Source organism: Bufo bufo, chromosome 1, assembly GCF_905171765.1.
Source record: "Bufo bufo chromosome 1, aBufBuf1.1, whole genome shotgun sequence".
NCBI lineage: Eukaryota > Metazoa > Chordata > Amphibia > Anura > Bufonidae > Bufo > Bufo bufo.
In genome coordinates, this window is record NC_053389.1 from 120611094 (window position 1) to 120636716 (window position 25623).

At 44.0% G+C, this 25623-nt stretch overlaps 1 protein-coding gene across 5 annotated transcripts in view; it reads right to left on the bottom strand.

The window, feature by feature from the left end:
* The window catches only part of PRDM2 (PR/SET domain 2), a 235946-nt gene that overhangs the window by 50233 nt on the left and 160090 nt on the right, over positions 1-25623 (bottom strand). The gene's annotated exons all lie outside the window — the stretch shown is intronic.

Genomic DNA, 25623 nt, shown 5'->3' on the forward strand with positions numbered 1-25623 from the left:
CTGATCAGCGATGATGCTGGAAGTTGGCCACACCGATCAGATATGGATGACCTATACTGGGATAGACTATCAATACTTAACCCTCACAAAACCCCTTTTATATATTGGCGAGTTAGCTTTCAACTGCCCCAACCTTTTGTTCTCAGGGAGCCAGCGGTTCCTCTTGTATAGGGGCAATGGGAGAGATGGCCATTCCGCCGACAGTTATCTCATGTGTATGGTCAACCTAACCATGGAAAAGGATATGGCTGCTTTACTGAGGGCTTGACGATCCGTTCCGGAATATGCGGACCGCAAAATGGACACGGTCGTGTACATGAGGCCTAAGTCAGAGATGCAAGGTCTAAATATTCTATGTCATTGCCTAGAGAATAAGTTAGCAGAAAACAAGATACCAGTGATGGTCTGGCAGGGAAGTCACAGATAATTTGACTTTACTGCAGTTCTATCATCTACACAGGCATGGCAACCATATTGACCGTCACCCAACTTTCAGGACTTATAATTGCTGAAATTTTTGTGTAAATAAAATGTATAAGGAAGTCACTAAGCCAATAAGCAGACTAACAAAATTAACATGACAAGGACTGTATTGTTGTGCTCGCCACGTGAGAACCTTCGAACAAAGCATCGCTCAAATATGGAACAATGCTCGGGGTAAATACCACGAGGAGCCGTGAAGAACGTGCTCTGTGTTTGCACCATTGTCTTATTACACGTTCCTTGACAATTATTGCCATTTCTACACCTGCATATAATGCATCACAGTAAATATATTAGAATGGAGACACTAGACCTTGGACCATATTCTTCAAATTGTTAAGATTCTTTAAATGCAGATTGGTTGTCACAGGGACAGATATAAGAGCTCTTGAGAGGACTATTAGTAAACTTATCTGGACTCCTGAATGGCAAAACCACCTACTTATGCAAAGATACAGAATGGTGGACAGGGTAACTACATAACCAAGCAGCTTTACCATTAAGGGATCGAGAGCTTTGCGACAACCACTCTAGGAGATGAAATGTAGGCCATATTGGCTTACCTGCCAACTCTCCCAGGAGACTCTCAGGAGAAGAGGAGACCTCCCGGACTCCTGGAAGAACAGGCAAATCTCCCAGGTGCCCCATATGTTTCTAAAAGTCTTTTTTACTCCTGGAGCTACTGTAGACAACATTACTGTCCACTACATAACCAAGCAGCTTTAGCATTTAGGGACCGAGAGCTTGGTGACAACCACCCTAGGCGCCTAAACCTCCACTGCCTGCGACACTATCTTTGGTGGTAATTTATGGTGAAGATGTTAATGGAACAATCCTAGTGATCAATGGAAGTGAATCAATCAGTGGGCACATATTTTTATCACTGGTTTACTAACCTCTTCAGATGCCAGTGCTGTCTGGCACCCTAATCACTGGTCTACAACTACAGTACGTCGGCAGGAGCTCAGGGTGCAGGGATCCTGCCACATGGACAGCCAGTGACAGGCATGTCATCACCAACTTATATGGACAGTCAAGGAACAGTGTGCAGTCAGTGACACTCACAAATCTAAGACCTGAACTCAGGTCAGGAATGAGTGGACAAGCTATTATATCACCTATTGTGATTGGTGGACCCTGTGTTATCTATTTAGAGGTGATACTGATCATTGTAATGATAAGCAGATAACTGCAGTAAAATGATCTGTACAGACCAAGAAGTGGCAACTATTTTTAGGTTTAGTATCTTTTTTTATATAGATATTGACATGGAAAATTAAGAATAACATCCCTGAAAGCTCTTTAAGGCCTATTGCACACAGACGTTTTTTTTTCCCGTTTACTGGCCGTTTTTTTGCGTTCCGTATACGGTCCGTATACGGAACCATTCATTTCAATGGTTCCGCAAAAAAAACAGAATGTACTCCGTATGCATTCCGTTTCCGTATTTCCGTTTTTCCGTTCCGTTTTAACATAGAACATGTCCTATTATTGCCCGCAAATCACAGTCCGTGGCTCCATTCAAGTCAATGGGTCCGCAAAAAAACGGAACACATACGGAAATGCATCCGTATGTCTTCCGTTTCCGTTCCGTTTTTTGCTGAACCATCTATTGAAAATGTTATGCCCAGCCCAATTTTATCTATGTAATTACTGTATACTGTATATGCCATACGGAAAAACGGAATGGAAAAACGGAACAGAAACGGAAACACAACTGAAACAAAAAACGGAACAACGGATCCGTGAAAAACGGATCGCAAAACACTGAAAAAGCCATACGGTCGTGTGCAATAGGCCTAAGGAAGTTTAACATAAGGCTACTTTCACACTTTCTCACAAACGACCAAAACTGATCAGTTTTGCCCTAATGCATTCTGAATGGAAAACGATCCTCTCAGAATGCATCAGTTTGCCTCCGTTCCATCTCCATTCCGCTTTGGAGGCGGACAACAAAATGCTGCTTGCAGCGTTTTGGTGTCCGTCTGACGAAAACTGAGCCAAACTGTTCTGACACACATTGTAAGTCAATGGGGACGGATCAGTTTTCTATGACACAATCTGGCATGATAGAAAATGGATCCGTCCTCCATTGACTTTCAATGGTGTTCAAGACGGATCCGTCTTGGCTATGTTAAAGATAATACAAACGGATCCGTTCTGAACAGATGCAGACATTTGTATTATCTGAACGGATCCGTCCATGACGGATTCACACAAACCGTGAGTGTAAAAATAGTAGCCTAAAACGTGATCTAAACAATAGTTCCAAACTCAAACACTGCCTTCCAGACAAACAAGACAGACCACTTAATACTTTACAGAAATGTCTCAGGCCATTGTCTACTCATATTACTCTACACAGCTGACACCACAATCATGATTCTTCACTTACAAAGACAAAAGTACACGAGACAAAGCCAATGTAGCCTAAAAGGAACACTGCACCTAGAAATAACTGGACTCGCCCACCGTGCTTCTCAGTCTACAGAATTTTCTGATGTTCCCAGAACAGCTTAGCAGAAATAAGAGCTTCATTTCCTCCTAATCTCTTCCCCTTTTGGACGACAGATGAGGAGTAGGACTTGGGCAGGTCCTGGGCTCCTAAAGCAGTCAGAGCAGTGGGAGGAGGCCTTACAGTCCAGCAGAGTTTATGATAGGAGCGGTGAATAGCTGCTCTCCTGGGATATGTTTATAGACACACACATATATATATATATATATATATATATATATATATATATATATATCTCTTACAATTATGATTGCGATAGGAGACTAGAATAGATTATTATTAAAGGATTGGGGGGGGGGGGGGCGCGGGAGCAATGTTCTCGTCATTCACTCCTTCTGGCATCTTAATTCACAGAATATAGGTATGAGATTTTTATTTTTCTACGTATATGCCACCAATGTATGAGATGGGCTAATCTCTTTACATTTAATGTCTATTCCTGGTTTTGTAGGTTTCTCTTCCTACAACACAGTAGCACGCAAATTAAGACTGTGGGACAAATGGCCTTTACATAAACCTTAAAGGGGTTATCCAATTTCACAAACAGCCCCCCCACCCCCCATGTGCCGGGCCCCTCACAGGTAATATACTAACCCCGCTCCTACTCCCTGCCTCTGCTGCTTCTCCTTGTACACAGACGAAAACATCCGGTGTCAGGCGGGGGGGGGGGCCTCCCTAGCATCGCGAGTGACGCTAGCCACACTGGATGTTTTCATCATCTGTGTACTAGGAGAAGCAGCAGCGGCGGTGCGGGGACCAGGAGCGGTGCAGGGAGTAGGGAGCCAGGTATGTATATTACCTGTGAGGGGGCGGGGAGTTCTGTTTGTGAAATTGGATGACCCCTTTAAAGTCTCTGTCCGGCCTAGTAGCTGACAACCCCAATGCTCATAACATTGTCCTACCATTCCCCTGCTATTGCCCGGTCCTGGCCGCTTCCAATCACCTCTGCTGAGGCCCCAGACACTGGCCTCAGCAGTTACACACGTCAGAACAGCAGACCACCGGCAGTGACTAGCGGTTCTTGTGCATATTACCACTGAGGCCAGCAGCCGGGAACGGGGCAGCATGGGAACCTTAGGAAGTGGATAGGCAAGTGTTTTTTTGTTTTTTTTTGGCCAAAGGTTACAACCATTGGGGGTGGCGGCCCTCTTAACTTATTTTAGGTCTATAGCCAGATATATACTGCAAGAAATAACATTTTAAATTTCTATAAGGCAGAATTATCCTCTTTATGGCTCCTGCACACAACTGTATCTGTTTCTGCAGTCAGCAAATCGCGGATCTGCAAAACATGGATACCAGCCATGTTTGACCACGTGTTATCCATTATGCCACTGGAGTTTGGTTATGCAGTCATCTGCAGGATGATATGGAACACCACGTGCACAATATGGCCGTACAAATACATTTAGCTTGCAGCAGCCGCAGGGTCCCATTGTTTCAACGTGACGCTGCAAATCTCCAGATACAGGTCTACGATTCCAAGATACTTTTAAAAGAAAAACAACCCAAGCCCATCGCTATGAACAGAACTACAATCTGATAAAGCCACTACTGTGTCAGCCTACAGAGTACTGACGTATATCAGCAATTCATATGATGGAATTCAGAAAGCATGACACAGACTAAACAGAATAGAACCTCCACCTTCTACGTGCGAATTGACCCAGTTACTAAAAACAGCTCAACATATACACTCAACGTCAAGGAAGGAAGGAAAAAAACACGCGCAAAAGGGAAGAGGATCATGCATGATGATCAGTGCAGATGACACTACTCATTGTAGGGATGATACCGCTGCTTCAGTCTTTGAGGTTCCTCCAAACGTTTATATAGACCCTTAAATAATACTTTCTGCCGCCTACAGTGGTGTGGAAGAGAAAAATAAAGAGATGTCAAAGCCAACTACAACACAAGCTTCAGCTATAGCTTCAACCATGGAGAACGGAGATGATGGCCTTAGAGGTTTAAAGGGAATGTGTCAACAGAAAATGACCTATTACTTAGCATTAATATTCATGCATGGTGTATGAAATATAAAATTCTATATAAGTATTGTGAACATGTGTATGCCGTGTGCCCAATAATATATAAAGATAACTGGGGGAGGGTAGGAGAAAAACTTAGGGCTAGGGGAGTATCAGGGCTCAGAATGTGAGCTTGACTCATCGGTATCTATGCTTTAATGTCTAGAGTTGATCAGAGAAGATTTAAGATAAAGTCACTTTTAACAAATGAGTTCCAAAGATCCCATGTTGTAGGATAGTGGTGTAACTTGTCCTCTCTCAATAGTCTTGATTTCTCAAGATTGGGTAGTGTGTGCATTTCTTTCAGCCATTCTAGAATTGAGGGAGGTGATTTCTCTTTCCATAGTCTAGGAATTTGAAGTTTGGCAGCATTAAGGATATGTAGTGTGAGGGAATGTTTGACGTTTGAGGAACGGCAGACGAATACACTAAAGAAGAATAGTATTGGTGGAATTTCAGCACGAGTATCGAAAATATGCCCCAGAATAGAAGAAATATTCCTCCAAAACACCTTCATGCATTTGCAGGTCAACCATATGTGTGATAGTGTACCACGTTCTTCCTCACATCTCCAACACAAGGGGGACACATTTGGGAACATACGGTGTAATAATACCGGGGTTCTGTACCATCGTGACACCAGTTTAAAATGCATCTCCTGTATTTTTGGTGATACTTTTCAGACTCTGAGTTTGTTAATAAAGACTACGGTCCTTGTTAGATTGATAATAAAGTGAATTTCAAGGTTTAATATTTTTCCAATTAGATCTTACAAATGAGTGAATATATAAGTATAATTATTACTTATACGTTTATTATAAGTCTAACTTTGAGTCTCGAGATTGTTAATAAAGACTACAGTCCTTACTGGTTTAGTAATAAAGAGTCTTTCAAGATATAATATCATTGTAATATGCGTACACAGTAACATGTAAATATACTTACTGTATACTGTGCATGATTAATAATATGTACTTTATACACTGCTCAAAAAAAATAAAGGGAACACTTAAACAACACAATGTAACTCCAAGTCAATCACACTTCTGTGAAATCAAACTGTCCACTTAGGAAGCAACACTGAGTGACAATCAATTTCACATGCTGTTGTGCAAATGGGATAGACAACAGGTGGAAATTATAGGCAATTAGCAAGACACCCCCAATAAAGAAGTGGTTCTGCAGGTGGTGAACACAGACCACTTCTCAGTTCATATGCTTTCTCGCTGATGTTTTGGTCACTTTTGAATGCTGGCGGTGCTTTCACTCTAGTGGTAGCATGAGACTGAGTCTACAACCCACACAAGTGGCTCATGTAGTGCAGCTTATCCAGGATGGCACATCAATGCGAGCTGTGGCAAGAAGGTTTGCTGTGCCTGTCAGCGTAGTGTCCAGAGCATGGAGGCGCTACCAGGAGACAGGCCAATACATCAGGAGACGTGGAGGAGGCCGTAGGAGGGCAACAACCCAGCAGCAGGACCGCTACCTCCGCCTTTGTGCAAGGAGGAACAGGAGGAGCACTGCCAGAGCCCTGCAAAATGACCTCCAGCAGGCCACAAATGTGCATGTGTTTGCTCAAACGTTCAGAAACAGACTCCATGAAGGTGATATGAGGGCCCGATGTCCACAGGTGGGGGTTGTGCTTACAGTCCAACACCGTGCAGGACGTTTGGCATTTGCCAGAGAACACCAAGATTGGCAAATTCGCCACTGGCGCCCTGTGCTCTTCACAGATGAAAGCAGGTTCACACTGAGCACATGTGAAAGACGTGACAGAGTCTGGAGACGCCATGGAGAACGTTCTGCTGCCTGCAACATCCTCCAGCATGACCGGTTTGGCATTGGGTCAGTAATGGTGTGAGGTGGCATTTCTTTGGAGGGCCGCACAGCCCTCCATGTGCTCGCCAGAGGTAGCCTGACTGCCATTAGGTACTGAGATGAGATCCTCAGACCCCTTGTGAGACCATATGCTGGTGCGGTTGGCCCTGGGTTCCTCCTAATGCAAGACAATGCTAGACCTCATGTGGCTGGAGTGTGTCAGCAGTTCCTGCAAGACAAAGGCATTGATGCTATGGATTGGCCCGCCCGTTCCCCAGACCTGAATCCAATTGAGCACATCTGGGACATCATGTCTCGCTCTATCCACCAACGTCACGTTGCACCACAGACTGTCCAGGAGTTGGCAGATGCTTTAGTCCAGGTCTGGGAGGAGATCCCTCAGGAGACCGTCCGCCACCTCATCAGGAGCATGCACAGGCGTTGTAGGGAGGTCATACAGGCACGTGGAGGCCACACACACTACTGAGCCTCATTTTGACTTGTTTTAAGGACATTACATCAAAGTTGGATCAGCCTGTAGTGTGTTTTTCCACTTTAATTTTGAGTGTGACTCCAAATCCAGACCTCCATGGGTTGAAAAATTTGATTTCCATTTTTTTATTTTTGTGTGATTTTGTTGTCAGCACATTCAACTATGTAAAGAACAAAGTATTTCAGAAGATTATTTAATTAACTCAGATCTAGGATGTGTTATTTTTGTGTTCCCTTTATTTTTTTGAGCAGTGTATTATGTCTATCGCTTTATGTATACATCGAGAAGCAAATGTATACTGACATAAATGATTTGTATGCCTGTTATATATGAAAAAAAAAATTCAATAAAAACAAAATGTTACAAGAAAATGACCTATTACTGAAATCAAGTTTTTACGTTAAAAATATTTTTTTTTCCATGTCACTATCTAAAAAAAAAAATAAAAATAAAAAATAAAAAATAAAAATCTTGCAGTTTTCACTCTGGCCACTAGGCCCAAATATGTAAAGACTAACTGGGGGAGATCAAAACTGGTGTAAAGTAGAACTGGTTTAGTTGCCTATAGCAACCGAGATTCCACCTTTAATTTTCCAAAGAAGCGCTAAAAAATGAAAAGTGAAATCTGATTGGTTGCTATGAGCAACAAAGTCAGTTCTACTTTACACCAGTTTTGATAACTCTCCCCCAACTGTCTTTTCAGATCAGCTACATGGTCCATAGACACAATGGACAGGAGATAATTACATGGGAGAGTTTTCTAGGCATGCTCTGTGACCTGTGCAAGGGTCTGGAGCAGGGGTGTACCTAAAAGTCATTGGGCCCCAAAGCAAAAATCTGAATTGAGCCCCCATGTCCAGATGTGCTAGATTCAGCACTTCCGTGATTTTCGTCGTTGTGCTCCTATGACAGAGAAGAACAGCGACTGTCACTAACGTAGATGTGAACAAAGCCTAATATACACCTCAGCTATTGCAGAACACCATAATAGTGATAAGAGAACTACAAGTCTCATCATGACCAGTTTAGGCCCGTTTCACACTGCCGGCAGTAGTTCAGGCAAGTTGTTCCGGCAGGGTACAGCCTGGTGGAGCTCTCTGGGTACAATGGTGCCAGCGGGCACTCCGATAACCCCTTGCAATGCTGGAACCAGAGAGCTCCGGCAGGTTATTCTCTGCTGCGGGATGTGTAAAACAGGTGAAATTGGTGGGCAGTACAAGGAAGAGTAAAAGAGCAGAGGACTACAACTTCCAGCATGTCCAGGCTGTTGTTCTGGAACACAAGTTGACATTACAGGGAGAGGGTATAAGAGGAGAGAACTACAACCCCCAGCATTACCAGACTGTTATTATACAGCATCAGTGGATATTATAAAAAGAGAACTACAACTCCCAGCATGCACAGACTGTTATTGTAGGGCATCAGTGAACATTACATGGAGGGGGATACAATAGGACAAAACTACAACTCCCAGTATTAGGATGTTATGGGCTCTCCCAGGACACCACTCACTTCTCCTCCAGGCACAAACAGAAACCCCTCCCCATGTAGTTTCACTACATTTTCCTCTCCATGACTGAGCTTCATCTCCCTGCCCTGGTCACATGACGATGACATCATCACAAATGCTTCAACTGTAAAACTACTGACTGCACTCTGTATGGCTGCCCTCATTACATGCTGATGACATCATCACAGGTCCTAGGTTTTCACAGCTAGCTATGTAAGTGTAATTGGGGGCAAGGCTTTCCTGCAGGGCAGGGCCCTCTTCCTCCATGGGCCCCATAACAGCTGCTATGAGATGGTAAATCTCATCTCATCTATATAGAGGTGTTACTTGTCATTGTAATGCTGCCTGTGATGATAATGAGATGGCTACTGAAATGTAACCAGTACAGAACAGAAAATCATGACTTGGGGTACTTTCACACTTGCGGCACAGGATTCCGGCAGGCAGTTCCGTCGCTGGAACTGCCTGCTGGATCTGTCAAAATGCCTGCAAACTGATGGCATTTGTCATACGGATCAGGATCCTGATCCGTATGACAAATGCATTGGAATGCCGGAATCTGTCTCTCCGGTGTCATCCGGAAAAACGGATCCGACATTTATTTTTTTCACATTTTTTGTGGTCTGAGCATGCGCAGACTGCAATGCCGGATCCGTTTTGCCGCAACACTCGGGGCTGGATCCAGCATTAATACAGGTCAATGGGCAAAAAATTTGGACGGAAATAAAACCGCAGCATGCTGCAGTATTATCTCCGTCTTGAAAAGTCAAAAAGACTGAACTGAAGACATCCTGAATGGAATGCATTAGGATAAAACTGATCAGTTCTTTTCCGGTATTGAGCCCCTAGGATGGAACTCAATGCCGGAAAAGAATAACGCTAGTGTGAAAGTACCCTTATTATTAGGCCTAGTGGGCGGTGAGAAAAATACAGGTAGTGACATGGGGGGAGGGGGCGACCAAAAATGCAAAAAAAAAAAAAAAATTCAGTTTAAGGGATTGATCTGTTCTGTCAAACCCATGTCAGATTAGAGATTCTCCAATATGGAGTATTGTACTGCCAGAAGCCAAAGTCAACTTCCGGCAGTGAAGCCTCCATATATTCATTTTTGATCCCTGGCTGACACAATAGAGGATTAAACAGCATATATTCTAATCAGTGGACACCAATGGCTTGCTCGTCTCTAGCTATGTCAATGGACAAATTAGAAGTAATTGAGTGAGAACCTTCTCAGCCATAAGTCAAATATGCCCTTATATGACATGAGGCGACCTCTCAAATCACCATTTAATATGTCCTATTATTACACGTGCCAATGGAGAAGATGATGTCCAGTAGGTCTCTGACCTGATCATTTTTATGGATGCTCTGTAAAGGTTGTATTACACCAGGCGATTGTTGGGCCAATCATCGCTAACAAGCGTTTGTAGAGACACTTGTTAGGCTACTTTCACACTCGCGTTTCGTGCGGATCCGTAATGGATCTGCACAGACAGATCCGTTCAGATAATACAACCGTCTGTATCCGTTCAGAACGGATCCGTTTGTATTATGTGTAACATAGCCAAAACGGATCCGTCTTGAACACCATTTAAAAATCAATGGGGGACGGATCCGTTTTCTATTGTGCCAGATTGTGTCAGTGAAAACAGATCCGTCCCCCATTGACTTACATCGTGTGCCAGGACGGATCCGTTTGCCTCCGCATCGTCAGGTGGACACCAAAATGCTGCAAGCAGCGTCCGCCTCCAGAGCGGAATGGAGACAGAACGGAGCCAAACTGATGCATTCTGAGCGGATCCTTATCCATTCAGACTGCATTAGGGCAAAACTGATCCGTTTTGTGAGAGCCCTGAAACGGATCTCACAAACGGAAACCAAAACGCCATTGCGAAAGTAGCCTTAGGGACGGAGCCAGTTCATCGGGATCTTTCAGCAGGTTTAAAAATCTTCGTCTGGTGGTGGCAGAGTGTGCTGTGTAATAACGATCTGCTGCCAGCAAACAATGAGTCAGTATGGGGACGATCGACGGCAAAACTATCGCTCCTCCTCATATTCTGGAGGAGATCGCTGGATGTAATAGTCCTCCTCCACTAGCGAGCAGGAGATTGCCAGGAAGAAATGTTTCCTTCCTGACGATCGCCTGCAGAATCGGGCTGTGTATGCAGCCTTAGGCCTAGTTCACACAAACGTTTTTTTTTTGCGAGTGTAGGGGCCGTTTTTATGTGTTCCGTATACGGTCCGTATACGGAACCATTAATTTCAATGGTTCCGCAAAAAAAACGGAATGTGTTCCTTATGCATTCCGTTTCCGTATTTCTGTTCTTCCGTTCCGTTGAAAGATAGAACATGTCCTATATTTGGCCGCAAATCACATTACGTGGCACCATTAAAGTCAATGGGTCCGCAAAAAAAACGGAACACATACGGAAATGCATCCGTATGTCTTCCGTATCTGTTCCGTTTTTGCTGAACCATCTATTGAAAATTTTATGCCTAGCCCAATTTTTTCTATGTAATTACTGTATATGCCATACGGAAAAACAGAACGGAAAAACGGAACAGAAACGGAAACAAAAAACGGAACAACGGATCCGTGAAAAACGGACTGCAAAACACTGAAAAAGCTATACGTTCGTGTGAACTAGGCCTTAGTGCTTAATAAGTGGTGCCAATGATGACTAGCACATTATTCACAGTACAATTTATGAGAAACTTACTAAACCCTTCATAGCATGCAGTTCCCTAGTACTCTTTGGCTACATAAACAAAAAATACAGTGAAACTCAAAAAAAAGGAATGAAATATTCTCACTTTCAGATACTCTCTGACCTCATCGTCACCATTCACAGGCTGTCAACCAGCAGAGTCGTCTGTGTACCAAGAAGAACATTGAAGGAATGTACAGTGTATGTGTGAGCAGGAAGGAGCGGCGGGTGAAGGGAGTCACTCCTCAGACTGTATGCGGTATGATCCAGAGGTTTGGAATTCTTACAAGACAATTTCTGGGAAGTGATTAAGAAAAGCACTTCATAAATAGAATCGTGGGCAATGACATTAGCCATGGGCAATCTTCATACAAGTAGTTCCTTTACCACACTGGTCATTCAGAAGGAAAAATAGACAACTGAGCACTAATATAAAGAGGTCACTTTATCAACATGACCCATCTTCAGTCGCTCTTTTATGCTTATGAAATATGAACTAAAAACGCAAAAGGGACCACAAGAATATTACGACTTTCAATGGTGTTCAAGACGGATCCGTCTTGGCTATGTTAAAGATAATACAAACGGATCCGTTCTGAACGGATGAAGACGGTTGTATTATCTGAACGGATCCGTCTGTGCTGATCCATGACGGAGCCGCACCAAACGTGAGTGTTAACCACTTAAGGACCACAGGTTTATACCCCCCTAGTGACCAGGCCCTTTTTTACAAATCGGCACTCCACAACTTTAGCGGTTTATTGCTCGGTCATGCAACTTACCACCCAAATTAATTTTACCTCCTTTTCTTCTCACTAATAGAGCTTTCATTTGGTGGTATTTCATTGCTGCTGACATTTTTACTTTTTTTTGTTATTAATCGAAATTTACCGACTTTCAGTTGTAATTTTTTTTTTAAAAAACGACATCCATATATACGGTACATTTTTCTCTAAATTTATTGTTCTACATGTCTTTGATAAAAAAAAAATGGTTTGGGTAAAAGCTATAGCGTTTACAAACTATGGTACAAAAATGTGAATTTCCGCTTTTTGAAGCAGCTCTGACTTTCTGAGGTTCTACAATGCCCAGACAGTAGAAAAACCTCCACAAATGACCCCATTTCGGAAAGTAGACACCCTAAGGTATTCGCTGATGGGCATAGTGAGTTCATAGAACTTTTTATTTTTTGTCACAAGTTAGGCTACTTTCACACTTGCGTTGTTCTTTTCCGACATAGAGTTCCGTCACAGGGGTTCTATACCGGAAAAGAACTGATCAGTTTTATCCCCATGCAGTCTGAATGGAGAGTAATTCCGTTCAGTTTGCATCAGGATGTCTTCAGTTCAGTCGTTTTAACTGATCAGGCAAAAGAGAAAACCGCAGCATGCTACGGTTTTCTCTCCGGCGAAAAAAACTGAAGACTTGCCTGAACGCCGGATCCGGCATTTTTTCCCATAGAAATGAATTAGCGCCGGATACGGCATTCAGAATACCGGATCCGTCGTTCCGGCATGCGCATATCGGTAAAAATGTGAAAAAATGTACAAGACGGATCCGTCGGTCCGCACGACAAGCGGAGAGACGGATCTGTCCTTGCAATGCATTTGTGAGACGGATCCGCACCTGGATCCGTCTCACAAATGCTTTCAGTCAGCGGCAGATCCGGCAGTTATTTTTTTTTTTTTCCTTACAAAGTCTCATATTCCACTAACTTGTGACAAAAAATAAAAACTTCCATGAACTCACTATGCCCATCACGAAATACCTTGGGGTGTCTTCTTTCCAAAATGGGGTCACTTGTGGGGTAGTTATACTACCCTGGCATTCTAGGGGCCCTTATGTGTGGTAAGTAGTTTGAAATCAAAATGTGTAAAAAATGACCTGTGAAATCCTAAAGGTGCTCTTTGGAATGTGGGCCCCTTTGCCCACCTAGGCTGCAAAAAAGTGTCACACATCTGGTATCGCCGTACTCAGGAGAAGTTGGGCAATGTGTTTTGGGGTGTCATTTTTCATATACCCATGCTGGGTGAGATAAATATCTCGGTCAAATGCCAACTTTGTATAAAAAAAAAAAAATGGGAAAAGTTGTCTTTTGACGAGATATTTATCTCACCCAGCATGGGTATATGTAAAATGACACCCCAAAACACATTGCCCAACTTCTCCTGAGTACGGCGATACCAGATGTGTGACACTTTTTTGCAGCCTAGGTGGGCAAATGGGCCCACATTCCAAAGAGCACCTTTAGGATTTCACCGGCCATTTTTTACAGATTTTGATTTCAAACTACTTACCACACATTTAAGCCCCTAGAATGCCAGGGCAGTATAACTACCCCACAAGTGACCCCATTTTGGAAAGAAGACACCCTAAGGTATTTTGTGATGGGCATAGTGAGTTCATGGAATTTTTTATTTTTTGTCACAAGTTAGTGGAATATGAGACTTTGTAATAAAAAAAAATTAAAAAAAATCATCATTTTCCGCTAACTTGGGACAAAAAATAAAAAATTCTAGGAACTCGCCATGCCCCTCACGGAATACATTGGGGTGTCTTCTTTCCAAAATGGGGTCACTTGTGGGGTAGTTATACTGCCCTGGCAATTTAGGGGCCCTAATGTGTGGGAAGTAGTTTGAAATCAAAATGTGTAAAAAATGACCTGTGAAATCCTAAAGGTGCTCTTTGGAATGTGGGCCCCTTTGTCCACCTAGGCTGCAAAAAAGTGTCACACATCTGGTATCGCCGTACTCAGGAGAAGTAGGGCAATGTGTTTTGGGGTGTCATTTTACATATACCCATGCTGGGTGAGAGAAATATCTCGGCAAACGACAACTTTTCCCATTTTTTTATACAAAGTTGGCATTTGACTAAGATATTTATCTCACCCAGCAAGGGTATATGTAAAATGACACCCCAAAACACATTGCCCAACTTCTCCTGAGTACGGCGTACCAGATGTGTGACACTTTTTTGCAGCCTAGATGCGCAAAGGGGCCCAAATTCCTTTTAGGAGGCATTTTTTGACATTTGGATCCCAGACTTCTTCTCACGCTTTAGGGCCCCTAAAATGCCAGGGCAGTATAAATACCCCACATATTTTGGAAAGAGACACCCCAAGGTATTCAATGAGGGGCATGGCGAGTTCATATAAAAAAAAAAATTTTGCCACAAGTTAGCGGAAATTTATTTATTTATTTATTTATTTTTTTTCTCACAAAGTCTCCCTTTCCGCTAACTTGGGACAAAAATGTCAATCTTTCATGGACTCAATATGCCCCTCCCGGAATACCTTGGGGTGTCTTCTTTCCGAAATGGGGTCACATGTGGGGTATTTATACTGCCCTGGCATTTTAGGGGCCCTAAAGCGTGAGAAGAAGTCTGGAATATAAATGTGTAAAAATTTTTACGCATTTGGATTCCGGGAGGGGTATGGCGAGTTCATGTGAGATTTTATTTTTTGACACGAGTTAGTGGAATATGAGACTTTGTTTTTTTTCTTTTTTGTTTTTTTTCTTACAATTTCCGCTAACTTAGGCCAAAAAAAATGTCTGAATGGAGCCTTACAGGGGGGTGATCAATGACAGGGGGGTGATCACCCCCCTGTCACTGATCACCCCCCTGAAAGGCTCCATTCAGACGTCCATATGTTTTTTACGGATCCACGGATACATGGATCGGATCCGCAAAACACATACGGACGTCTGAATGGAGCCTTACAGGGGGGTGATCAATGACAGGGGGGTGATCAGGGAGTCTATATGGGGTGATCACCCCCCTGTCATTGATCACCCCCCTGTAAGGCTCCATTCAGACGTCCGTTTGTGTTTTGCGGATCCGATCCATGTATCCGTGGATCCGTAAAAAACATATGGACGTCTGAATGGAACCTTACAGGGGGGTGATCAATGACAGGGGGGTGATCAGGGAGTCTATATGGGGTGATCAGGGGTTAATAAGTGACAGGGGGGGGGGGGTAGTGTAATGGTGTTTGGTGCTACTTATTACTGAGCTACCTGTGTCCTCTGGTGGTCAATCCAAGCAAAAGGGACCACCAGAGGACCAGGTAGAAGGTATATTAGACGCTGTTATCAAAACAGCGTCTAATATACCTGTTAGGGGTTAAAAAAATCGCATCTCCAGCCTGCTAGCGAACGATTGCCGCTGGCAGGCTGAAGATCCACTCGCTTACCTTCCGATCCTGTGTGCGCGCGTTCACAGGAAATCTCGGGTCAAGCGAGATGACGCCAATTGGCGTTAGTGTGACCTGGGAGCACCGCAGCAATGACGCCTTTCGGCGTTAGCGTGGTGGCAGGTGGTTAAAGGACCCATTGAAATGAATGGTTCCTCATGCAGTCCGCAAAAAAACGGAACAGACATGGAAAGAAAATGCGTTCATGTGCCCTGGTGTAAAGTAGAGCTGGCTTAGTTGCCCATAGTAACCAATCAGAGTCCATCTTTCATTTTTCACAGCTCCTTTGGAAAATGAAAGGTAGGATCTAACTGGTTGCTATGGGCAACTAAGCCAGTTCTACTTTACACCAGTTTGATAAATCTCCCCCCTAAGGGCACATGAACGCATTTTCTTTCCATGTCTGTTCCGTTTTTTGCGGACTGCATGAGGAACCATTCATTTCAATGGGTCCTCAGAAAAGCAGTGCATTCCGTGTCCGTATGTCGGTTCCTCAAAAAAAAAAATAGAACATGTCCTATTCTCGCCCGACAGACATTGTTACAATGGATCTGCAAAAAACGGATGCAACACAGACATCACAAAGATGTCATCCGTTTTTTTTGCGGATCCATGTTTTGCTGACTGCAAAAAACATACGGTTGTGTGCATATAAAGCTTTAGCTTATTTCTGGATGTGTGATGAGACTTGTCTTACTCGAAAACCCATTTTGATTAGAAGAGTCTAAGAAGAAGAAAAAATAAAGTGACCAGCAACAAGATGGTTAAAATCAAAGAACACACAAACGTATGAATCAGACGGGAAAGAAAATCTACACGCCTTCCTATCATATGGCGGTTCATCAGGGTCCCCTTATACTTCTATAATGTACAAATTGGAGGTCGCGTGTCCATGAGGCACAGGGCTGAGTAAGGCTTCATGCACACTACTGTACTTTTCATCCGAGTGCGATCTGCATTTTTTTTCGTTGATAGCACAATGAGCCATTACGTTTTATGGGGCACATTTGTGTTTATTTGCAGATCAGTGTGGCCGTTCTACAACCTGCTGCATGTGCGCCAGGCAGCTGAAGACATCTGTGTTGGTGCCACGTTCATATATGGCCACATTTATGAGAAAAATGCAACTGCTGCGCCCCCTCTATATACACACACTTAGGCCTCTTCCACACGAACGGGCCGCATGCGGCGGTTCTGCAATACACGGGTCACCAGCCGTGTGCATTCCGCATCACGGATGCGGACCCATTCACTTGAATGGGTCCGCAAATCCGGAGATGCGGTGCGGAACGGAACAGAACGATCGCGGACCCCATTCAAGTGAATGCCCGGGAATTACGGACCGCATTGCAGTCCACAGCACGGGCATGGAACCCTTACATTTGTGGGCAAGAGGCCTTACACAGAGAATGCTAATCACTGATAACACCTCCCCCATGTACAGCTATCAGTGACTGACAGTTATCTCTGTATACACACTTAGGCCTCATGCACACAGCCGTGTTCCGCGGCCTGGATTTCTATCTTCATTCAGCAGGACCTGCGCTGACGTCACCAGGATCACCACGTGGTGAATGCGATTACGTCATCAAATGTCCTTTTGCAGGTCCTGAAAGAAGAAGCAAGAAGACGATGCCGGCTGCACGATCAAGTGGATGAGGTGAGTTAATTTTTTTTATTTTTTAACCCCTCCAGCCCTATTGTACTATGCATTCTGTATTAAGAATGCTATTATTCTCCCTTATAACAATGTTATAAGGGAAAAAAAAAAAAATGAATAGAACACCTAACCCAAACCCGAACTTCAGTGAAGAAGTCCAGTTTCGGGGCTGGGTACCATATTCAGTTTTTTTCTCACGCGGAATGCATCGGAACATAATCGCAGTCAAAACTGACTACAATTGCGTGCCTACTCGCGCAATGCACACGCGACTCCTCCGAAGCAAATCCGGAACGCCCGTGTGAAAGAGGCCTAAGGGCTCATGCCCACGAACATAAGCGCTCTGTGACCGTGCTGCTGCAAATAGCGGTCTGCAATGCATGGGCACTCATTTATTTTTTTTAATCCCTCCAGCCCAATTGTACTATGCATTCTGTATTAAGAATGCTATTATTTTCCCTTATAACCATGTTATGAGGGAAAATAAAAGTGTATTCACTGTATTATGTGGTCCGGGGTTGCTTTCATCCCTATCATCTCCTAGCACCGCATCCGCACTTGCTTGCGGATGCTATGCGATTTTCACGCAGATCCATTAATTTCTATGGGGCCTGTGTCGCGTGAAAAACGCAGAATATAGAACATGCTGCGATTTTCACGCAACGCACAAGTGATGCGTGAAAAAAAAAATCACTGCTTATCTGCACGGCCCCATTGAAGTGAATGGGTCCGGATTCAGTGCGTGTGCAATGCGTTCACCTCACGCATTGCACCCGCACGGAATTCTCGCCCGTGTGAAAGGGCCTTACACAGAGAATGCTATCAATCACCCTGTGAATAACTGAAGTCAGAAAGAGGAGAAATTTAAATGTATAAATTGCAAATTTCAATGAATCTTACTGAATCTTTTACCATGAAACTATACATCAATCTGCTCAGCTCCTCCTGCTCTATAACATGCTGCCTGCAGATTGCACTGCGTTTGGTGGTGACAGGTTCTCTTTAAAAGCTAGTGACTTATGTGGTCATTATGGTCAGGGTTTGTGCATCAAAAGGGACGTATATGACTAGACAAAAAATAGGCCTAAAAAATCTGATTATATTTTTTTCGGAATAAGGTTTTGTGCATACGGCAAAGCTGTATAGAGGCAAGTGGAGACCTAAAGGGTCCATATGACAGTCCTGTAAGCTATCCTTAAGGCACCAAGTCCTCCCGTAGAAGCAAGCCTTCTAGGTGAGTGGCATGTGACAGATGCAGGCACATGAAAGTACAGTATGGGCCTAAATTACAACATATCCATAAGATGGCCATCTGCAGGAGTCTCATGGGTAAACCTAATGATTCTTCAAGTCTCCACCTCGTATTTCTTTCCAAATGAAGGTCAGAATTGCACTTGTTTGAAATAGGTCTAGCATTCACATATCCTGAATACACATGGGTCAGTGGACTTTAGAAACCATAAAGGAACACCAACACATTTTAGCATGGGTAATCGTAACCTGAAGGTGGCCGACCTAAGTCCTTAGGAGACCCTCCCACCAGCTCTCACTTCCAGGAAGAAGGATGTGTACAGTAAGGATATGACTTACAAGAAAATAGCATTATTTATACATACACTCCATATAAACAGCATGTCCTACATACAGTGGATGCTGCGCATTACCAATTCCTTAGTCACAAGCAGGAGCGAGAACTGCCCGAAACGTCACTAGTTCCAAATCAAATTAGCTTATTTTCTGATAATATGGTTCCTTCATGCTCAAGTTTGACTGGCCCAATTGGTCAAAGATGGGACATCTGGAAACATCAGACCAGGGGTGCACCACCAATGAGGCCAGGTAAGGAGATTGCCTCAGGAAGCACCAGGTAGGGGCAAGAGGGGAGCGGGAGGGGAGTCGAAGGGACACGGGCAAAAGGGAAGGGGTTAGGTTAAGAAATTGGCATTGGGGAGGGGGAGGGGGCGCTGTTTTAGGTTTTGTCTTAGGCAGCAGAAAGGCTAGGTGCACCCCTGCATCGGAAGGTGCGTGACCTGCAGCAAAATAAAAATGGAGTTTCCAACTGAATGAACTAGAAAAATTGTTTTGAACACTACGTTGGAACAACTGATCTGGGACATTGATGGCATATTGCTGGGATATACCATCAAGGTCAGACAGGAGCGGGTCCCACCTCTGGGAAAACTGAGCCATTAAAGTCAAAGGGTTCATGCTCATGCAAGATTGCTCTGAGTGCAAGCATGCTCTATCTTTTGCATTTTCCATGTATGAGAAATTACCCCAGAGAAATTAAAGGGGTTGTCCCGTTTCAGGAAGAAACCAGAAAACACTTTGGGCATGCCCGAAATAAAAAAAATAGACAGTTACTTGCGTGGCCACTTCGGTTCTCTGGGTGGGCTCTGTTGATCCAGCTGCAGCAATGACGTCATGGTGACTACATGTGACTGCTGCAGCGAATCACTGGCCTCATGCAGCGTACCACTGAGGCCAGTGATTGGTTGCAGTGATCACGTGTTGTCAACATGATGTCACTGCTGCAGTCGGGTCAACAGAGCTCGGCCAGAAGAACTGCAGCAGTAACATGGGATCTGCAAGTAAGTAATGGTCTATTTATTATTGCAAGTTTCTTCCCCATACTGGACAACTCCTTCAATGGGTCTCAGTGAAAAACTTGTGTTGCACTTTCACGCAGGACTTGACCACTCAAAGCAATGGGTCAGTGATAAAAACCTGAACCACACAGACAGGCCATTCTTCACTGATGGTTGCTAGAAGATGCGGCTTGGATGTGGACCCATTCACTTCAATGGGGCCGCAAAAGATGCAGACAGCACTCCGTGTGCTGTGTGCTGTCTGCATCCGTTGCTCCGTTCTGTGGTCCGCAAAAAATATATAACCTGACCTATTCTTGTCCGTTTTGCAGACAAGAATAGGCAGTTATATCAATGGCTGTCCGTGCGGTTCCGCAAATGGCGGAACGTACACAAACGCCATCCGCGGACCGCAAAACACACAACGGTTGTATGCATGAGGCCTTAGTCTTTATTTTTTTCCCCACATGCATGAAAAATGCATGAACCACTCAAAAACAAAAGAACAAAATCACACAAAACAGTAAAGCAAACAGAGGAAAGTGTCAGTTTTTCCACATGAATGCAGAGATTTAAATTGTGTGCTTTAAGGGGCTACCAATGAGCTATCCTGAGAATATTGGATCAGTGGGGTCCGACCCCTGGCACCTCCACCAATTAGCTGTAGAGGTGACAGCACTCCTCAGCATACCAAGCACAACGCCGTTCATTGTATAGTGGCCGTGCTTGGTACTGCAACTCAGACCTATTCACTTGAATGGGACTGAGCTGGACACATGCCATGCAACCAATGAACTTGACATCACTGGCCTAGGACGAGCACCATGGCCTTCTCAAACAGCTCATCAAAGGGGGTGCTGGGAGTGGGAACCCAACGATCAGTTACTGTCCTATGAATAGATCACCAATATTTTACCACGCAAATCCCCTGTAAACCCATTGGAACAATTACTATCACCTTGGCACCATTTTTGGGACCCCAAGTTATCTTATTCCCCCAAAAAGATGGAAAGTGACAGACACTAATGCGGGGACCATTACCAGAGCACCAATGTTAGTCACACAACTTCCCATGGTCCATGAGGGCATATGCAAAAAATTGTCTGCTATAACAGCTGTACTTATGTCACCGGATATACACTGGGGACAAGGACTGGCCGCACTGCAGCTGATCTGAGGCACAAAGTTGAATTAAACAGAAGAAAATGAAAAATCACTTTTTATAAATGTGAAAGTAGAAAAAAAGGAACTTCGTGATGACTGATATCAGCCGTACACTGACGTGTCCTCATAACCGTTTGTAAGCTTTTATATTTACAATATTTAAAAGGGACCTTCCTGGACTTAGATTTTTTTTTTTGGTGGTATCGCTTTGGTCAGAATAGCCTGATAGTCATAAATGTATAACAGGGGGGGCGGTCCAGATTGTGGGATTTTGATGTATGCTGACAACAGGGGCCTCTTCTGCCGGTGAACATGCACAGACATTGCTGTTCGATACCAGACAAGGCGGCACACGGACCCTTAGGCCTCTTTCAGACAGGCGTCCCTGATTTGCTCCGGATGCGTCCCAGGTGCATTGCGGGAAACCCGCGCGAGTGCGCACACAATTTCAGTCAGTTTTGACAGCGATTGCGTTGTTCAGTTTTTATCGCGCGGGTGCAATGCAATGCGTTTTGCACGCGTGTGATAAAAAACTGAATGTGGTACCCAGACACGAACTTCTTCACTGAAGTTCGGGTTCGGTGTTGTGTAGATATTATTTTCCCTTATTACATGGTTATAAGGGAAAATAATAGCATTCTTAATACAGAATGCTTACTAAAATGTTGCTTTGAGGACCTGCAAAAGGACCTTTGATGATGTGATCCTTCTATCTTCATTCAGCAGGACCTGCGCTGACGTCTCCGCGCTCAAGATTATGCCATCAAAGGTCCTTTTGCAGGTCCTCAAAGAAGAAGCAAGAAGATGATGCCGGCTGCGCGATCAAGTGGATGAGGCGAGTTAATTTATTTTTTTAACCCCTCAAGCCACATTTTAGTAAGCATTCTGTATTAGGAATGCAATTATTTTCCTTTATAACCACGTTATAAGGGAAAATAATACAGTAATTTGACTTTAATCAATTTACTAACATCATCTCCTAGCAACCATGTGTGAAAATCGCATTGCATCCGCACTTGCTTGCGGATGCTATGTGATTTTCACGCATTCATTTCTATGGGGCCTGCGTTGTATGAAAAAAACGCAGAATATAGAACATGCTGCGATTTTCACGCAATACAGAACTGATGCGTGAAAATCGCCGCTAATGTACACAGCCCCATTGAAGTGAATGGGTCCAGATTCAGTGCGGGTGCAATGCATTCACCTCACGCATTGCACCCGCGCGGAATTCTCTTTCACACGAGTGAGTTTTCTGCGCGGGTGCAATGAGTGACGTGTACGCATAGCACCCGCACTGAATCCTGACCTATTCATTTCAATGGGTCTGTGTACATGAGGTTTTTTTCACGCATCAGTTCTGCATTGCGTGAAAAACGCAGCATGTTCTATATTCTGCGTTTTTCACGCAGCCCTGGCCCCATAGACGTGAATGGGGCTTCAGTAAAAATCCTGATGGGCAGGCAGCAGGCCGACCCTGAAGGGCAGGCGGCACGCGGACCCTGAAGGCCACACAGACCCTGAAGGGGTCACAGGAAAAAAAGTCACCTATTTTTATGGATAGTCCAGAAATTTCTGGACAGTTGGCAACCCTGACACGGATCCTGAAGGGCAGTGAAGGGCGGATGCACGTCTCTTAGGTATGGAGTGACAGAGGCTATGAGTGCTGTTATACAAGCTCAGTCATGTGCCGTACGTACATAGCTATTCTCCCCTAGAACCAATGTTGTAATAATTAGGTGAAAAGTAAAATTCCAGGTCAATTCTAAAATGTTAGTGGTTTAGTACGTAAGAGCTGACATAAGCATTTGCTGTCAACATTTTGTGAGTAGTCCTGCAGTCAGCAATGAACTAGACGTGCAAGTAAACCAGTCACAGCCAGGACTCCATGTGTGATAGGAAGTCAATAATGCTCATGTTTTATCTTCATATACAGAATTTCCCATTTTTTGTAGGTGGAAACCATAGAGGATGCTGAACTAAAACAAAAAGGCTCAATGTGGCAGACGTGAAGCAGATTTCTGTCATCAGTATCACACATACATATACAGAGGAGTAAGGCTAGGCTCTCACCTGTGGTCAAATTCTGGTCATCAAGTCCACCATAGGAACAGAATACCAGAACCTCCAGATCTGGAATATGCGGGCCACTAGCAATGCCCAGTGAATTTTATTGACAGTAATGGGGTCAGTCTGGTCTCTGGCATAGATACCGGCATGACAAAATACATGTAGAGGTATTTTATCCTTTTTTTTTATCCAAAACCTCGGCTGCAGATGTCAACCTAGATTAAGCTGCAGCTCCTGAGCCTATCACCCAAATTTTACCAGATTTCCATTTAGAAGTGTGGGAAAACCCAATGAAACTTTATGGCAGCCATATTGGTTGTTCATAATTTTTAACAACTTGAGGGCAATTTAGAAACTTCTCTTCCAGGTCTCATGCACATGGCAATGGCATCCTTACAGGTCTGTATTAAAGTGGTTGGCCCCTCTGGGGCACTGATGACATATCGCTAGGATTGGTGCAGGTCAATCCTCTGGAACCTGCTCCTATCTAGAGAAAGGACCCCTCGAAGTGAAGGAGAGCATACCGCACCGTGCAGCATGCTCTCAATTCATCGTTATGGGAGTTCTGAAACTAGCCAAGCCAGCGCAGTGAATAGACGCACAGTGCACGAGCAGCCATATCTCCATTCACCGCTATTTTGGCTGCTGAAAATAGTCGAGCCAGAGCTCTGATATTTTCAAAACTCACTAGTGATATGCCATCAATGTCCTAAATGGATATACCCCTTTAAGCACTGTGTTCCGCCATATGTTGCCTCCTTGTGAGATGTGTGGTCCCCCAGAAGCAACTAGTCCCGAATACCTCAGTAATACAGTATGCAATGCCACTATTTTTTTTCCTCAGGGATGCCAAGTGAATTCAGTTCTATTTGTACCTTTGTCTAAAGTCAGCAGTATGTGGTGGTAAAGTATGGATCCATAGATTTCTATAGGTGCTGTATTACAGCCTTGTGTTTTTGTAGGCAAATGTTGTAATTCAGTGATTTAGCATTTTTGTCCCGAGTGAGGCCTGGCTTACACGTCAGTGTTCGGTCAGTGATTTCCATGAGTGATTTCTGGGTCAAAACCACAGAACGGGTGCAGATCTTTCCATTATACCTCATCTCTGTGTAGGCTCCACTTCTGGTTTTGGCTCACAAATCACTGATTCAAGTCACTGACCAAACAAGTGTGAACGAGGCCTGACATATTTCTTATACAGATGAGGTGGAGAGAAGCATGCTGTAGCCTCAAACAAAATGGTTTGTATGATGGACACAGCAACGCATTTTCAGGTGGAACCGGTCTCTTCGTCAGGAAGATGCGTCACAGTTCAGAGCGGCAATTGGCTTTCCGGGCCTACCACTAAGCTAGAGCCCAAACAAATATTTGACACCCATTCTAACTTTTTACTAACCCCTCTACTTCATCAGAAACTTCTGTACATGTGGGGCAAAGGAGCTGTATCAAAACCCCTTTAAAACACTGAAATCTTCCTGGTAAACTCAGATTTCTCCATTTGCAGGTTACAGCTGTGGAGGCCACTAATAGAGGCCACTACACCGCTCAGAGGGATCGTCACTCAGCTTCCACTGGTTAGATTAGTTAGTCAGGAGGATAACCCATGTCAGACCTGTAATGGCAGCCATACAGGTGGTCACCTAGCTTTACCGGGGACAGATATATCTAAAAGGTAGCGTCCTTTTACATGGACAAATTTCTGCCCATCCTGTGCAGACTGATGATATACCAGTCAACTGCTGCTCGATTAAGGAGATTTTACGGTCAAATAACCAACAATTTGTGCGGCCACTCATTTACGTTGTTGTCGGCAAGACATGCTCCGGTTACATGAGGAGATGTGCTGCCGACAAAGGAGCATTTTTCTGCCTGTGTAAAAGAGTCAATCAGCCGACCAACAAGCATTTGATCGGTGGGAGTTTACAATTGGCAATCATCGGATGAAGGAACGTTCCTAGGAAAGTTCATTCTGATGATCGGCCTGTGTAAGGGGCCAGTTAGTGTCACACAGGACCTCAGAGTTACGATAAGGAGCGTTGAGTTGGAATAGAAGACTTCCCGGTGATTGCACGCCATCTTCTCGGACAACCTCTAGTGTTCTTCACAGGACCCCTAAGCTGCGAGAAATGGTGACTGGAGGAGCCGGCCTCATAAGAAGGTTCACTTAAGTAACACGTTGGCATCAACTTACATGTGACTTGTTAAATGGGAATTTCACATTTCTTCTCAGGAGGTTGAGCAAGAGATTTCTTGATAACTACATTAAAATACTTCACAGTTCACCATTTCCTTGTTCCCCCACTAGGCCCTACCCCAGTTACACAAGAGAGTTCCTAAAACTCCATGTAGTGAATAGTAATATTACACAAAGTACAGTATATGCATGATCTAGACG